Raw genomic sequence first — 1,139 nt, 5'->3', positions numbered from 1 at the left:
ACCACCACCTCCACCATCACCACCTCCACCATCACTACCTCCACCACCACCTCTACCACCACCACCTCCACCACCACCACCACCACCACCAGAAAATTCAACTAAGGCAAGTGCCAGAAGGACTGGTATTGTGGAGACTCAATAGGAAGTCTTTTCAATTTAGGGCTTTTTTGGTGGGTGGGACTATTTGTTTTTTCGATGGAGGCTGTTTTCTTTTAAGATATTGTAGCACAATAGCTCGGGTTGGTCTGGAACTTGTTATGTAGCCCAGGCTGGTCTATGACTTGTAGCAATCAATCCCCCTGTTTTAGTTGCCCTGCTGGGATCACCGGAACTCACGAGCATGCATGCCCTGCCTTGGCTTTTCTTTTGTTGTTAGTAATGATGGTGATAGTGGTGATTTTTTTTTTTTAAACCTGGGATTAGAATCATTGCCTTGAGTGCTGCCTTGGGAAGTGCTTGAATTTTCATCTTAATTTGTCTCTGAGGACAGGATGTCTGCAGGCCAGAAGTTCTTCCTCAGTTAGATTAGCTGAAACTGGTTGAATCAAAAATGGCTGCCAAAGTGACCAGTGGATAACCTCCAAGTTCTTGACAATGTCACATGCAGGCCACGTGGCGCAGCCTCCATTCCCAAACAGTCAGGACTACAACCTGCTGCCTCAGCCTCCCTATACTCCCAAGATCTTGACAAAGTCACATGCAGGCTACGTGGCACGGCCTCCATTCCCAAACAGTCAGGGCTATATATAACCTGCTGCCTCAAATTAGGAAACACAACTGTCAAAGAGGAAGAAGCTGATTTGCCTCCACATGCCTCCGGCAGACTTAGCCTTATGGCCACCCAGGAGTCAGAAGCACACAAGCGTAGGTTGTGATGGTGTGGATTCTTCTGAGAGCTATAGAGCTCTTCTCAGCTTCTGGTGAGCTTGACTCCAGATGACCATTCAGCACCCTAGCTGAATGGTCATCAGTCATTACTGCCACCAAAACCAGGGCCTTCCAAACTTGTCTCACAGTCAAGGATTGAAGGCAGAACGAGCCCAGCTCTACTAATGGAGACACCAGAAAGAACTCCCAAGAGTGGGAGGAGCTCCAGGGAAGAGGACGAATGTGCTGCTCTGCGCAGCAGCCTGCTT

This window comes from Mastomys coucha, unplaced genomic scaffold, assembly GCF_008632895.1.
Source record: "Mastomys coucha isolate ucsf_1 unplaced genomic scaffold, UCSF_Mcou_1 pScaffold15, whole genome shotgun sequence".
NCBI lineage: Eukaryota > Metazoa > Chordata > Mammalia > Rodentia > Muridae > Mastomys > Mastomys coucha.
Note: the sequence above shows the minus strand (reverse complement) of the source record.